Below are 16,884 nucleotides of genomic sequence, written 5' to 3'. Positions count from 1 at the left end.
GGATCACCTGCAGCTGGATGCACCTCTTACCATAGTAATGATCAGGGACACGTGCAGCTGGATGCACCTCTTGCCAGAGTAATTATCATGGACACGTGCAGCTGGATGCACCTCTTGCCGGAGTAATTATCAGGGACACGTTCAGCTGGATGCAAATATTGCCAGATTCATTATCAGGGACACATGCAGCTGGATGCACCTCTTGTCTTTGTAATTATCAGGAAAACGTGCAGCTGGATGTAACTCTTGCCGCTGTAATTATCAGGGACACATTCAGCTGGATGCACCTCTTGCCGGAGTAATTATCAGGGTCACTTGCAGCTGGCTGTAACTCTTGCTGCTGTATTTATAAGGTCACATGCAGCTGGATGCACCTCTTGTCTTTGTAATTATCAGGGACACGTGCGGCTGGATGCACCTTTGGCCGCTGTAATTATCAGGGACACATGCAGCTGGATGCACCTCTTGCCAGAGTACTTATCAGGGATACGTGCAGCTGGATGCACCTCTTGCCAGCGTAATTATCATGGACACATACAGCTGGATACAACTCTTGTCAATGTAATTATCAGCAATACTTGAAGTTGGATGCAAGTCTTGCCAGAGTAATTATCAGGGACACATGCAGCAGGGTGCACCTCTGGCTGGCGTAATTATCAGGATCACCTGCAGCTGGATGCACCTCATGCCAGAGTAATTATCAGTGACCTGTGCAGCTGGATGCACCTCTTGCCGGAGTAATTATCAGGGACACGTGCAGCTGGATGCACCTCTTGCCGGAGTAATTATCAGGGACACGTTCAGCTGGATGCAAATCTTGCCAGATTAATTATCAGGGACACATGCAGCTGGATGCACCTCTGGCCAGTGTAATTATCAGGGTCACTTGCAGCTCGATGTAATTCTTGCCAGAGTAATTATCTGGGACACGTGTAGCTGGATGTTCCTCTTGCCGGAGTAATTATCAGGGACACGTGCAGCTGGATGCACCTCTTGCCAGAGTACTTATCTGGGATACGTTCAGCTGGATGCACCTCATGCCAGTGTAATTATCATGGACACATACAGCTGGATACAACTCTTGCTAATGTAATTGTCAGCAATACTTGAAGTTGGATGCACCTCTTGCCAGAGTAGTTATCAGGGACACATGCAGCTGGATGCACCTCTGGCTGATGTAATTATCAGGATCACCTGCAGCTGGATGCACCTCTTGCCAGAGTAATTATCAGGGACACGTTCAGCTGGATGCAAATCTTGCCAGTGTAATTATCAGGGACACGTACAGCTGGATGCACCTCTGGCCGGTGTAATTATCAGGGTGGAGTAATTATCAGGGACAATTGTAGCTGGATGCTCCTCTTGCCTTTAGTAATTATCAGGGACACATGCAGGTGGATGCACCTCTTGCCGGAGTAATTATCAGGGACATGTGCAGCTGGATGCAACTCTTACCGGAGTAATTATCAGGGATACATGCAGCTGGATGCACCTCTTGCCGGAGTAATTATCAGGGACACGTACAGCTGGATGCATCTCTTGCCGGAATAATTAACAGGGATAAATGCAGCTGGATGCACCTCTTGCCGGAGTAATTATCAGGGTCCCTTGCAGCTGGATGTAACTCTTGGCGCTGTAATTATAAGGGATACGTTCAGCTGGATGCACCACTTGCCAGAGTAATTATCAGGGACACATGGAGCTGGATGCACCTCTTGCCGGAGTAATTATCAGGGTCACTTGCAGCTGGATGTAACTCTTGCTGCTGTAATTATAAGGGATACGTTCAGCTGGAGGCACCACTTGCCAGAGTAATTATCATGGACACATACAGCTGGATACAACTCTTGCCAGTGTAATTATCAGCGATACTTGAAGTTGGATGCACCTCTTGCCAGAGTAATTATCAGGGACACATGCAGCTGGATGCACCTCTGGCTGATGTAATTATCAGGGTCACCTGCAGCTGGATGCAAATCTTGCCAGTATAATTATCAGGGACAAATGCAGCTGGATGCACCTCTGGCCGGTGTAATTATCAGGGTGGAGTAATTATCAGGGACACGTGTAGCTGGATGCTCCTCTTGCCGGAGTAATTATCAGGGACACATGCAGCTGGATGCACCTATTGCCGGAGTAATTATCAGGGACATGTGCAGCTGGATGCACCTTTTGCCACTGTAATTATCAGGGACACTTCCAGCTGGATGCATCTCTTGCCGGAATAATTATCAGGGACACATGCAGCTAGTTGAACCTCTTGCCGGAGTAATTCTCAGGGTCACTTGCAGCTGGATGTAACTCTTGCCGCTGTAATTATAAGGTTCACTTGCAGCTGGATGCACCTCTGGCCAGTGTAATTATCAGGGTCACCTGCAGCTGGATGCACCTCTTACCATAGTAATGATCAGGGACACGTGCAGCTGGATGCACCTCTTGCCAGAGTAATTATCATGGACACGTGCAGCTGGATGCACCTCTTGCCGGAGTAATTATCAGGGACACGTTCAGCTGGATGCAAATATTGCCAGATTCATTATCAGGGACACATGCAGCTGGACGCACCTCTGGCCGGTGTAATTATCAGGGTCACTTGCAGCTGGATGCACCTCTTGCCAGAGTAATTATAAGGGACCCGTGCAGCTGGATGCACCTCTTGCCGGAGTAATTATCAGGGACACGTGCAGCTGGATCCACCTCTTGCCGGAGTAATTATCAGGGACACGTTCAGCTGGATGCAAATCTTGCCAGATTAATATTCAGGGACACATGCAGCTGGATGCACCTCTGGCCAGTGTAATTATCAGGGATACGTGCAGCTGGATGCACCTCTTGCCAGTGTAATTATCATGGACACATACAGCTGGATACAACTCTTGCCAATGTAATTATCAGCAATACTTGAAGTTGGATGCAGCTCTTGCCAGAGTAATTATCAGGGACACATGAAGCTGGATGCACCTCTGGCCGGTGTAATTATCAGGGTGGAGTAATTATCACGGACACGTGTAGCTGAATGCTCCTCTTGCCGGAGTAATTATCAGGGACACATGCAGCTGGATGCACCTCTTGCCACTGTAATTATCAGGAACATGTGCAGCTGGATGCACCTCTTGCCACTATAATTATCAGGGACACGCACAGCTGGATGCATCACTTGCCGGAATAATTATCAGGGACACATGCAGCTGGATGTAACTCTTGCCGCTGTAATTATAAGGTTCACTTGCAGCTGGATGCACCTCTGGCCAGTGTAATTATCAGGGTCACCTGCAGCTGGATGCACCTCTTACCATAGTAATGATCAGGGACACGTGCAGCTGGATGCACCTCTTGCCAGAGTAATTATCAGGGACACGTGCAGATGGATGCACCTCTTGTCTTTTTAATTATCAGGGACACGTGGAGCTGGATGCACCTCTTGCCAGTGTAATTATCATGGACACATACAGCTGCATGCAACTCTTGCTAGTGTAATTATCAGCGATACTTGAAGTTGGATGCACCTCTTATCCAGAGTAATTATCAGGGACACATGCAGTTGGATGCACCTCTGGCTGATGTAATTATCAGGGTCACCTGCAGCTGGATGCACCTCTTGCCAGTGTAATTATCAGGGAGACATGCAGCTAGATGCACCTCTGGCCGGTGTAATTATAATGTTCACTTGCAGCTGGATGCACCTCTTACCAGAGTAATTATCAGGTACACATGCAGCTGGATGCACCTCTTGTCTTTGTAATTATCAGGAAAACGTGCAGCTGGATGTAACTCTTGCCGCTGTAATTATCAGGTACACATGCAGCTGGATGCACCTCTTGTCTTTGTAATTATCAGGAAAACGTGCAGCTGAATGCACCTCTAGCCAGAGTAATTATCAGGGACACGTTCAGCTGGATGCACCTCTGGCCGGTGTAATTATCAGTGTGGAGTAATTATCAGGGACAATTGTAGCTGGATGCTCCTCTTGCGGGAGTAATTATCAGGGACATGTGCAGCTGGATGCACCTCTTGCCACTGTAATTATCAGGGACACGCACAGCTGGATGCATCACTTGCCGGAATAATTATCAGGGACACATGCAGCTGGATGCACCTCTTGCCGGAGTAATTCTCAGGGTCACTTGCAGCTGGATGTAACTCTTGCCGCTGTAATTATAAGGTTCACTTGCAGCTGGATGCACCTCTGGCCAGTGTAATTATCAGGGTCACCTGCAGCTGGAGGCACCTCTTGTCTTTTTAATTATCAGGGACACGTGGAGCTGGATGCACCTCTTGCCAGTGTAATTATCATGGACACATACAGCTGCATGCAACTCTTGCCAGTGTAATTATCAGCGATACTTGAAGTTGGATGCACCTCTTATCCAGAGTAATTATCAGGGACACATGCAGCTGGATGCACCTCTGGCTGATGTAATTATCAGGGTCACCTGCAGCTGGATGTACCTCTTGCCAGTGTAATTATCAGGGACACATGCAGCTAGATGCACCTCTGGCCGGTGTAATTATAATGTTCACTTGCAGCTGGATGCACCTCTTACCAGAGTAATTATCAGGTACACATGCAGCTGGATGCACCTCTTGTCTTTGTAATTATCAGGGTCACTTGCAGCTGGCTGTAACTCTTGCTGCTCTATTTATAAGGTCACATGCAGCTGGATGCACCTCTTGTCTTTGTAATTATCAGGGACACGTGCGGCTGGATGCACCTTTGGCCGCTGTAATTATCAGGGACACATGCAGCTGGATGCACCTCTTGCCAGAGTACTTATCAGGGATACGTGCAGCTGGATGCACATCTTGCCAGCGTAATTATCATGGACACATACAGCTGGATACAACTCTTGTCAATGTAATTATCAGCAATACTTGAAGTTGGATGCACGTCTTGCCAGAGTAATTATCAGGGACACATGCAGCAGGGTGCACCTCTGTCTGGCGTAATTATCAGGATCACCTGCAGCTGGATGCACCTCTTGCCAGAGTAATTATCAGTGACCTGTGCAGCTGGATGCACCTCTTGCCGGAGTAATTATCAGGGACACGTGCAGCTGGATGCACCTCTTGCCGGAGTAATTATCAGGGACACGTTCAGCTGGATGCAAATCTTGCCAGATTAATTATCAGGGACACATGCAGCTGGATGCACCTCTGGCCAGTGTAATTATCAGGGTCACTTGCAGCTCGATGTAATTCTTGCCAGAGTAATTATCAGGGACACATGCAGCAGGGTGCACCTCTGTCTGGCGTAATTATCAGGATCACCTGCAGCTGGATGCACCTCTTGCCAGAGTAATTATCAGTGACCTGTGCAGCTGGATGCACCTCTTGCCGGAGTAATTATCATGGACACCTACAGCTGGATACAACTCTTGCCAATGTAATTATCAGCAATACTTGAAGTTGGATGCACCTCTTGCCAGAGTAGTTATCAGGGACACATGCAGCTGGATGCACCTCTGGCTGATGTAATTATCAGGATCACCTGCAGCTGGATGCACCTCTTGCCAGAGTAATTATCAGGGACACGTTCAGCTGGATGCAAATCTTGCCAGTGTAATTATCAGGGACAAATGCAGCTGGATGCACCTCTGGCCGGTGTAATTATCAGGGTGGAGTAATTATCAGGGACACGTGTAGCTGGTTGCTCCTCTTGCGGGAGTAATTATCAGGGACACATGCACCTGGATGCACCTATTGCCGGAGTAATTATCAGGGACATGTGCAGCTGAATGCACCTTTTGCCACTGTAATTATCAGGGACACGCCCAGCTGGATGCATCTCTTGCCGGAATAATTATCAGGGACACATGCAGCTAGTTGAACCTCTTGCCGGAGTAATTCTCAGGGTCACTTGCAGCTGGATGTAACTCTTGCCGCTGTAATTATAAGGTTCACTTGCAGCTGGATGCACCTCTGGCCAGTGTAATTATCAGGGTCACCTGCAGCTGGATGCACCTCTTACCATAGTAATGATCAGGGACACGTGCAGCTGGATGCACCTCTTGCCAGAGTAATTATCATGGACACGTGCAGCTGGATGCACCTCTTGCCGGAGTAATTATCAGGGATACGTTCAGCTGGATGCAAATATTGCCAGATTCATTATCAGGGACACATGCAGCTGGATGCACCTCTGGCCAGTGTAATTATCAGGGTCACTTGCAGCTGGATGTAATTCTTGCCAGAGTAATTATCTGTGACACGTGTAGCTGGATGTTCCACTTGCCGGAGTAATTATCAGGGACACGTGCAGCTGGATACACCTCTTGCCAGAGTACTTATCAGGGATACGTGCAGCTGGATGCATCTCTTGCCAGTGTAATTATCATGGACACATACAGCTGGATACAACTCTTGCCAATGTAATTATCAGCAATACTTGAAGATGGATGCAGCTCTTGCCAGAGTAATTATCAGGGACACTTGCAGCTGGATGCACCTCTGGCCGGTGTAATTATCAGGGTGGAGTAATTATCACGGACACGTGTAGCTGAATGCTCCTCTTGCCGGAGTAATTATCAGGGACACATGCAGCTGGATGCACCTCTTGCCACTGTAATTATCAGGGACATGTGCAGCTGGATGCACCTCTTGCCACAATAATTATCAGGGACACGCACAGCTGGATGCATCACTTGCCGGAATAATTATCAGGGACACATGCAGCTGGATGTAACTCTTGCCGCTGTAATTATAAGGTTCACTTGCAGCTGGATGCACCTCTGGCCAGTGTAATTATCAGGGTCACCTGCAGCTGGATGCATCTCTTACCATAGTAATGATCAGGGACACGTGCAGCTGGATGCACCTCTTGCCAGAGTAATTATCATGGACACGTGCAGCTGGATGCACCTCTTGCCGGAGTAATTATCAGGGACACGTTCAGCTGGATGCAAATCTTGCCAGATTAATTATCAGGGACACATGCAGCTGGATGCATCTCTGGCCGGTGTAATTATCAGGGTCACTTGCAGCTGGATGTAATTCTTGCCAGAGTAATTATCTGGGACACGTGTAGCTGGATTCACCTCTGGCCGGTGTAATTATCAGGGTGGAGTAATTATCAGGGACACGTGTAGCTGGATGCTCCTCTTGCCGGAGTAATTATCAGGGACACATGCAGCTGGATGCACCTCTTGACGAGTAATTATCAGGGACACGTACAGCTGGATGCATCTCTTGCCGGAATAATTATCAGGGACACATGCAGCTGGATGGACCTCTTGCCGGAGTAATTATCAGGGACACGTGCAGCTGGATGCAATTCTTGCCAGTGTAATTATCAAGGACACATGCAGCTGGATGCACCTCTGGCCGGTGTAATTATCAGGGTGGAGTAATTATCAGGGACAAGTGTAGGTGGAAGCTCCTCTTGTCGGAGTAATTATCAGGGATACATGCAGCTGGATGCACCTCTTGCTGGTGTAATTATCAGGGTCACTTGCAGCTGGATAAACCTCTTGCCGGTGTAATTATCAGGGACACATGTAGGTGGATTCACCTCTTGCCAGTGTAATTATCAGGGTCACTTGCAGCTGGATGCACCTCTTGCCGGAGTAATTATCAGGGACACGTGCAGCTCGATGCACCTCTTGCCAGAGTACTTATCAGGGATACGTGCAGCTGGATGCACCTCTTGCCAGTGTAATTATCATGGACACATACAGCTGGATACAACTCTTGCCAGTGTAATTATCAGCGATACTTGAAGTTGGATGCATCTCTTGCCAGAGTAATTATCAGGGACACATGCAGCTGGATGCACCTCTGGCTGATGTAATTATCAGGGTCACCTGCAGCTGGATGCAAATCTTGCCAGTGTAATTATCAGGGACACATGCAGCTGGATGCACCTCTGCCCGGTGTAATTATCAGGGTGGAATAATTATCAGGGACACGTGTAGCTGTATGCACCTCTTGCCGGAGTAATTATCAGGGACATGTGCAGCTGGATGCATCTCTTGCCGGAATAATTATCAGGGACACATGTAGCTGGATGCACCTCTTGCCGGAGTAATTCTCAGGGTCACTTGCAGCTGGATGTAACTCTTGCCGCTGTAATTATCAGGGTCACCTGCAGCTGGATGCACCTCTTACCATAGTAATGATCAGGGACACGTGCAGCTGGATGCACCTCTTGCCAGAGTAATTATCAGGGACACGTGCAGATGGATGCACCTCTTGCCGGAGTAATTATCAGGGACACGTTGAGCTGGATGCAAATATTGCCAGATTAATTATCAGTGACACATGCAGCTGGATGCACCTCTGGCCGGTATAATTATCAGGGTCACTTGCAGCTGGATGCACCTCTTGCCAGAGTAATTATCACGGACCCATGCAGCTGGATGCACCTCTTGCCGGAGTAATTATCAGGGACACGTGCAGCTGGATCCACCTCTTGCCGGAGTAATTATCAGGGAAACGTTCAGCTGGATGCAAATCTTGCCAGATTAATTATCAGGGACACATGCAGCTGGATGCATCTCTGGCCGGTGTAATTATCAGGGTCACTTGCAGCTGGATGTAATTCTTGCCAGAGTAATTATCTGGGACACGTGAAGCTGGATTCACCTCTGGCCGGTGTAATTATCAGGGTGGAGTAATTATCAGGGACACGTGTAGCTGGATGCTCCTCTTGCCGGAGTAATTATCAGGGACACATGCAGCTGGATGCACCTCTTGCCGAGTAATTATCAGGGACACGTACAGCTGGATGCATCTCTTGCCAGAATAATTATCAGGGACACATGCAGCTGGATGGACCTCTTGCCGGAGTAATTATCAGGGTCACTTGCAGCTGGATGTAACTCTTGCCGCTGTAATTATAAGGTTCACTTGAAGCTGGATGCACCTCTGGCCAGGGTAATGATCAGGGTCACCTGCAGCTGGATGCACCTCTTACCATAGTAATGATCAGGGACACGTGCAGCTGGATGCACCTCTTGCCAGAGTAATTATCAGGGACACGTGGAGATGGATGCAGCTCTTGTCTTTTTAATTATCAGGGACACGTTGAGCTGGATGTACCTCTTGCCAGTGTAATTATCATGGACACATACAGCTGGATGCAACTCTTGCCAGTGTAATTATCAGCGATACTTGTAGTTTGATGCACCTCTTATCCAGAGTAATTATCAGGGACACATGCAGCTGGACGCACCTCTGGCTGATGTAATTATCAGGGTCACGTGCAGCTGGATGCACCTCTTGCCGGAGTAATTATCAGGGACATGTGCAGCTGGATGCACCTCTTGTCTTTGTAATTATCAGGGACACGTGCAGCTGGATGCTCCTCTTGCCGGAGTAATTATCAGGGTCACTTGCAGCTGGATGCACCTCTGTCTGGTGTAATTATCAGGATCACCTGCAGTGGATGCACCTCTTGCCACTGTAATTATCAGGGACACGTACAGCTGGATGCATCTCTTGCCGGAATAATTATCAGGGACACATGCAGCTGGATGCACCTCTTGCCTGAGTAATTATCAGGGTCACTTGCAGCTGGATGTAACTCTGGCCGCTGTAATTATAAGGTTCACTTGCAGCTGGATGCACCTCTGGCCAGTGTAATTATCAGGGTCACCTGCAGCTGGATGCACCTCTTACCATAGTAATGATCAGGGACACGTGCAGCTGGATGCACCTCTTGCCAGAGTAATTATCAGGAACACGTGCAGATTGATGCACCTCTTGTCTTTTTAATTATCAGGGACACGTGGAGCTGGATGCACCTCTTGCCAGTGTAATTATCATGGACACATACAGCTTCATGCAACTCTTGCCAGTGTAATTATCAGCGATACTTGAAGTTGGATGCACCTCTTATCCAGAGTAATTATCAGGGACACATGCAACTGGATGCACCTCTGGCTGATGTAATTATCAGGGTCACGTGCAGCTGGATGCACCTCTTGCCAGTGTAATTATCAGGGACACATGCAGCTAGATGCAACTCTGGCCGTTGTAATTATCAGGGACACATGCAACTGGATGCACCTCTGGCTGATGTAATTATCACGGTCACGTGCAGCTGGATGCACCTCTTGCCAGTGTAATTATCAAGGACACATGCAGCTGGATGCACCTCTGGCCGGTGTAATTATCAGGGTGGAGTAATTATCAGGGACAAGTGTAGGTGGAAGCTCCTCTTGCCGGAGTAATTATCAGGGACACATGCAGCTGGATGCACCTCTTGCTGGTGTAATTATCAGGGTCTCTTGCAGCTGGATAAACCTCTTGCCGGTGTAATTATCAGGGACACATGTAGGTGGATTCACCTCTTGCCAGTGTAATTATCAGGGTCACTTGCAGCTGGATGCACCTCTTGCCGGAGTAATTATCAGGGACACGTGCAGCTCGATGCACCTCTTGCCAGAGTACTTATCAGGGATACGTGCAGCTGGATGCACCTCTTGCCAGTGTAATTATCATGGACACATACAGCTGGATACAACTCTTGCCAGTGTAATTATCAGCGATACTTGAAGTTGGATGCATCTCTTGCCAGAGTAATTATCAGGGACACATGCAGCTGGATGCACCTCTGGCTGATGTAATTACCAGGGTCACCTGCAGCTGGATGCAAATCTTGCCAGTGTAATTATCAGGGACACATGCAGCTGGATGCACCTCTGCCCGGTGTAATTATCAGGGTGTAATAATTATCAGGGACACGTGTAGCTGTATGCACCTCTTCCCGGAGTAATTATCAGGGACATGTGCAGCTGGATGCATCTCTTGCCGGAATAATTATCAGGGACACATGTAGCTGGATGCACCTCTTGCCGGAGTAATTCTCAGGGTCACTTGCAGCTGGATGTAACTCTTGCCGCTGTAATTATCAGGGTCACCTGCAGCTGGATGCACCTCTTACCATAGTAATGATCAGGGACACGTGCAGCTGGATGCACCTCTTGCCAGAGTAATTATCAGGGACACGTGCAGATGGATGCACCTCTTGCCGGAGTAATTATCAGGGACACGTTGAGCTGGATGCAAATATTGCCAGATTAATTATCAGTGACACATGCAGCTGGATGCACCTCTGGCCGGTGTAATTATCAGGGTCACTTGCAGCTGGATGCACCTCTTGCCAGAGTAATTATCACGGACCCATGCAGCTGGATGCACCTCTTGCCGGAGTAATTATCAGGGACACGTGCAGCTGGATCCACCTCTTGCCGGAGTAATTATCAGGGAAACGTTCAGCTGGATGCAAATCTTGCCAGATTAATTATCAGGGACACATGCAGCTGGATGCATCTCTGGCCGGTGTAATTATCAGGGTCACTTGCAGCTGGATGTAATTCTTGCCAGAGTAATTATCTGGGACACGTGTAGCTGGATTCACCACTTGCCAGTGTAATTATCAGGGTCACTTGCAGCTGGATACACCTCTTGCCGGAGTAATTATCAGGGACATGTGCAGCTGTATACACCTCTTGTCTTTGTAATTATCAGGGACACGTGCAGCTGGATGCACCTCTTGCCGTAGTAATTATCAGGGTCACTTGCAGCTGGATGCAGCTCTGGCTGATGTAATTATCAGGGTCACCTGCAGCTGGATGCACCTCTTGCCAAAGTAATTATCAGGGACACGTTCAGCTGGATGCAAATCTTGCCAGTGTAATTATCAGGCACACATGCAGCTGGATGCTCCTCTGGCCAGTGTAATTATCAGGGTGGAGTAATTATCAGGGACACGTGGAGCTGGATGCTCCTCTTGCCGGAGTAATTATCAGGGACACATGCAGGTGGATGCACCTCTTGCCGGAGTAATTATCAGGGACATGTGCAGCTGGATGCAACTCTTGCCGGAGTAATTATCAGGGATACATGCAGCTGGATGCACCGCTTGCCGGAGTAATTATCAGGGTCACGTACAGCTGGATGCATCTCTTGCCGGAATAATTAACAGGGATAAATGCAGCTGGATGCACCTCTTGCCGGAGTAATTATCAGGATCACTTGCAGCTGGATCCACCTCTTGCCGGAGTAATTATCAGGGACACGTTCAGCTGGATGCAAATCTTGCCAGATTAATTATCAGGGACACATGCAGCTGGATGCACCTCTGGCCGGTGTAATTATCAGGGTCACTTGCAGCTGGATGTAATTCTTGCCAGAGTAATTATCTGGGACACGTGTAGCTGGATGTTCCTCTTGCCGGAGTAATTATCAGGGACACGTGCAGCTGGATACACCTCTTGCCAGAGTACTTATCAGGGATACGTGCAGCTGGATGCACCTCTTGCCAGTGTAATTATCATGGACACATACAGCTGGATACAACGCTTGCCAATGTAATTATCAGCAATACTTGAAGTTGGATGCACCTCTTGCCAGAGTAATTATCAGGGACACATGCAGCTGGATGCACCTCTGGCTGATGTAATTATCAGGGTCACCTGCAGCTGGATGCACCTCTTGCCACTGTAATTATCTGGGACACATGCAGCTGGATGCACCTCTTGCTGGTGTAATTATCAGGGTCACTTGCAGCTGGATGAACTCTTGCCGGTATAATTATCAGGGACACGTGCAGCTGGATTCACCTCTTGCCAGTGTAATTATCAGGGTCACTTGCAGCTGGATACACCTCTTGCCGGAGTAATTATCAGGGACATGTGCAGCTGGATGCACCTCTTGTCTTTGTAATTATCATGGACACGTGCAGCTGGATGCACCTCTTGCCGGAGTAATTATCAGGGTCACTTGCAGCTGGATACACCTCTGGCCGGTGTAATTATCAGGGTGGAGTAATTATCAGGGACAAGTGTAGGTGGAAGCTCCTCTTGCCGGAGTAATTATCAGGGACACATGCAGCTGGATGCACCTCTTGCTGGTGTAATTATCAGGGTCACTTGCAGCTGGATAAACCTCTTGCCGGTGTAATTATCAGGGACACATGTAGGTGGATTCACCTCTTGCCAGTGTAATTATCAGGGTCACTTGCAGCTGGATGCACCTCTTGCCGGAGTAATTATCAGGGACACGTGCAGCTGGATGCACCTCTTGCCAGAGTACTTATCAGGGATACGTGCAGCTGGATGCACCTTTTGCCAGTGTAATTATCATGGACACATACAGCTGGATACAACTCTTGCCAGTGTAATTATCAGCGATACTTGAAGTTGGATGCATCTCTTGCCAGAGTAATTATCAGGGACACATGCAGCTGGATGCACCTCTGGCTGATGTAATTATCAGGGTCACCTGCAGCTGGATGCAAATCTTGCCAGTGTAATTATCAGGGACACATGCAGCTGGATGCACCTCTGCCCGGTGTAATTATCAGGGTGGAATAATTATCAGGGACACGTGTAGCTGTATGCACCTCTTGCCGGAGTAATTATCAGGGACATGTGCAGCTGGATGCATCTCTTGCCGGAATAATTATCAGGGACACATGTAGCTGGATGCACCTCTTGCCGGAGTAATTCTCAGGGTCACTTGCAGCTGGATGTAACTCTTGCCGCTGTAATTATCAGGGTCACATGCAGCTGGATGTAATTCTTGCCAGAGTAATTATCAGGGACACGTGCAGATGGATGCACCTCTTGTCTTTTTAATTATCAGGGACACTTGGAGCTGGATGCACCTCTTGCCAGTGTAATTATCATGGACACATACAGCTTCATGCAACTCTTGCCAGTGTAATTATCAGCGATACTTGAAGTTGGATGCACCTCTTATCCAGAGTAATTATCAGGGACACATGCAGCTGGATGCACCTCTGGCTGATGTAATTATCAGGGTCACCTGCAGCTGGATGCACCTCTTGCCAGTGTAATCATCAGGGACACATGCAGCTAGGTGCACCTCTTGCCGGAGTAATTATCAGGGACACGCGCAGCTGGATGCACCTCCGGCCGGTGTAATTATAATGTTCACTTGCAGCTGGATGCACCTCTTCTCAGAGTAATTATCAGGGACACTTGCAGCTGGATGCACCTCTTGCCGGAGTCATTATCAGGGACACGTTCAGCTGGATGCAAATCTTGCCAGTGTAATTATCAAGTACACATGCAACTGGATGCACCTCTGGCCGGTGTAATTATCAGGGTGGAGTGATTATAAGCGACAAGTGTAGGTGGATGCTCCTCTTGCCGGAGTAATTTTCAGGGACGCATGCAGCTGGATGCACCTCTTGCCGGAGTAATTATCAGGGACACGTGCAGCTCGATGCACATCTTGCCAGAGGACTTATCAGGGATACGTGCAGCTGGATGCACCTCCTGCCAGTGTAATTATCATGGACACATACAGCTGGATACAACTCTTGCCAGTGTAATTATCAGCGATACTTGAAGTTGGATACACCTCTTGCCAGAGTAATTATCAGGGACACATGCAGCTGGATGCACCTCTGGCTGATGTAATTATCAGGGTCACCTGCAGCTGGATGCAAATCTTGCCAGTGTAATTTTCAGGGACACATGCAGCTGGATGCACCTCTGGCCGTTGTAATTATCAGGGTGGAGTAATTATCAGGGACACGTGTAGCTGGTTGCTCCTCTTGCCTGAGGAATTATCAGGGACGCATGCAGCTGGATGCACCTCTTGCCACTGTAATTATCAGGGACATGTGCAGCTGGATGCACCTCTTGCCACAATAATTATCAGGGACACGCACAGCTGGATGCATCACTTGCCGGAATAATTATCAGGGACACATGCAGCTGTATGTAACTCTTGCCGCTGTAATTATAAGGTTCACTTGCAGCTGGATGCACCTCTGGCCAGTGTAATTATCAGGGTCACCTGCAGCTGGATGCACCTCTTACCATAGTAATGATCAGGGACACGTGCAGCTGGATGCACCTCTTGCCAGAGTAATTATCAGGGACACATGCAGCTGGATGCACCTCTGGCCGGTGTAATTATCAGGGTCACTTGCAGCTGGATGTAACTCTTGCCGCTGTAATTATAAGGTTCACTTGCAGCTGGATGCACCTCTGGCCAGTGTAATTATCAGGGTCACCTGCAGCTGGATGCACCTCTTACCATAGTAATGATCAGGGACACGTGCAGCTGGATGCACCTCTTGCCAGAGTAATTATCAGGAACACGTGCAGATTGATGCACCTCTTGTCTTTTTAATTATCAGGGACACGTGGAGCTGGATGCACCTCTTGCCAGTGTAATTATCATGGACACATACAGCTTCATGCAACTCTTGCCAGTGTAATTATCAGCGATACTTGAAGTTGGATGCACCTCTTATCCAGAGTAATTATCAGGGACACATGCAACTGGATGCACCTCTGGCTGATGTAATTATCAGGGTCACCTGCAGCTGGATGCACCTCTTGCCAGTGTAATTATCAGGGACACATGCAGCTAGATGCACCTCTTGCCGGAGTAATTATCAGGGACACGTGCAGCTGGATGCAACTCTGGCCGGTGTAATTATAATGTTCACTTGCAGCTGGATGCACCTCTTACCAGAGTAATTATCAGGGACACTTGCAGCTGGATGCACCTCTTGCCGGAGTCATTATCAGGGACACGTGCAGCTGGATGCAAATCTTGCCAGTGTAATTATCAAGGACACATGCAGCTGGATGCACCTCTGGCCGGTGTAATTATCAGGGTGGAGTAATTATCAGGGACAAGTGTAGGTGGATGCTCCTCTTGCCGGAGTAATTATCAGGGACACATGCAGCTGGATGCACTTGCCGGTGTAATTATCAGGGACACGTGTAGTTGGATTCACCTCTTGCCAGTGTAATTATCAGGGTCACTTGCAGCTGGATGCACCTCTTGCCGGAGTAATTATCAGGGAAACGTGCAGCTCGATGCACCTCTTGCCAGAGTACTTATCAGGGATACGTGCAGCTGGATGCACCTCTTGCCAGTGTAATTATCATGGACACATACAGCTGGATACAACTCTTGCAGGTGTAATTATCAGCGATACTTGAAGTTGGATGCATCTCTTGCCAGAGTAATTATCAGGGACACATGCAGCTGGATGCACCTCTGGCTGATGTAATTATCTGCGTCACCTGCAGCTCGATGCAAATCTTGCCAGTGTAATTATCAGGGACACATGCAGCTGGATGCACCTCTGGCCGGTGTAATTATCAGGTCGGATTAATTATCAGGGACACGTGTAGCTGGATGCACCTCTTGCCGGAGTAATTATCAGGGACATGTGCAGCTGGATGCACCTCTTGCCACTGTAATTATCAGGGTGGAGTAATTATCAGGGACACGTGTAGCTGGATGCACCTCTCGCCGGAGTATTATCAGGGACATGTGCAGCTGGATGCATCTCTTGCCGGAATAATTATCAGGGACACATGTAGCTGGATGCACCTCTTGCCGGAGTAATTCTCAGGGTCACTTGCAGCTGGATGTAACTCTTGCCGCTGCAATTATAAGGTTCACTTGCAGCTGGATGCACCTCTGGCCAGTGTAATTATCAGGGTCACCTGCAGCTGGATGCACTTCTTACCATAGTAATGATCAGGGACACGTGCAGCTGGATGCACCTCTTGCTAGAGTAATTATCAGGGACACGTGCAGATGGATGCACCTCTTTCCGGAGTAATTATCAGGGACACGTGCAGCTGGATCCACCTCTTGCCGGAGTAATTATCAGGGAAACGTTCAGCTGGATGCAAATCTTGCCAGATTAATTATCAGGGACACATGCAGCCTGATGCACCTCTGGCCGGTGTAATTTCAGGGTCACTTGCAGCTGGATGTAATTCTTGCCAGAGGAATTATCTGGGACACGTGTAGCTGGATTCACCTCTTGCCAGTGTAATTATCAGGGTCACTTGCAGCTGGATACACATCTTTCCGGAGTAATTATCAGGGACATGTGCAGCTGTATACAACTCTTGTCTTTGTATTTATCAGGGA

Source organism: Narcine bancroftii, chromosome 13 (assembly GCF_036971445.1).
Source record: "Narcine bancroftii isolate sNarBan1 chromosome 13, sNarBan1.hap1, whole genome shotgun sequence".
NCBI classification, from domain to species: domain Eukaryota; kingdom Metazoa; phylum Chordata; class Chondrichthyes; order Torpediniformes; family Narcinidae; genus Narcine; species Narcine bancroftii.
Note: the sequence above shows the minus strand (reverse complement) of the source record.